Genomic DNA, 955 nt, shown 5'->3' with positions numbered 1-955 from the left:
GATAATTCACTTTGGTTTATTGCGCTATCTCTAATAGCACCCGAGATATCACCAGATATATATTGGATTTTGCCCTGACCCTGAGTGTCCGGCCCCATGAGACTGTGGTTTTCTCGGCCCCTGGTGGTCCGAGGTTGTTCCCGCCGCACAGATTCATGCGCCAGGGCCCCCTACAGACAATGCACTTTGATTTATTGCTCTATCTGTAATAGCACCCGAGATATCACCAGATATATATTGGATTTTCCCCTGACCCTGAGTGTCCGGCCCCATGAGACTGTGGTTTTCTCGGCCCCTGGTGGTCCGAGGTCGTTCCCGCTGCACAGATTCATGCGCCAGGGCCTCCTACAGGCAATGCACTTTGATTTATTGCGCTATCTGTAATAGCACCCGAGATATCACCAGATATATATTGGATTTTTCCTGACCATGAGAGTCCGGCCCCATGAGACGGTGGTTTTCTCGGCCCCTGGTGGTCCGAGGTCGTTCCCGCTGCACAGAATCATGCGCCAGGGCTTCCTGCAGACAAGGCACTTTGGTTTATTGCGCTATCTCTAATAGCACCCGAGATATCACCAGATATATATTGGATTTCTCCCTGACCATGAGAGTCCGGCCCCATGAGACGGTGGTTTTATGGGCCCCTGGTGGTCCGAGGTCGTTCCTGCTGCACAGATTCATGCGCCAGGGCCTCATACAGACAATGCACTTTGATTTATTGCGCTATCTCTAATAGCACCCGAGATATCACCAGATATATATTGGATTTTACCCTGACCCTGAGTGTCCGGCCCCATGCGATGGTCGTTGTCTCGGCCCCTGGAGGTCCGAGGACGTTCCCGCTGCACAGATTCATGCGCCAGGGCCTCCTACAGGTAATGCACTTTGATTTATTGCGCTATCTCTAATAGCACCCTAGATATCACCAGATATATATTGGGTTTTTCCCTGACCC

The sequence above is a fragment of the Nomia melanderi genome, unplaced genomic scaffold (genome assembly GCF_051020985.1).
Source record: "Nomia melanderi isolate GNS246 unplaced genomic scaffold, iyNomMela1 scaffold0014, whole genome shotgun sequence".
Lineage (NCBI taxonomy): Eukaryota > Metazoa > Arthropoda > Insecta > Hymenoptera > Halictidae > Nomia > Nomia melanderi.
This window is presented reverse-complemented; position numbering follows the sequence as displayed.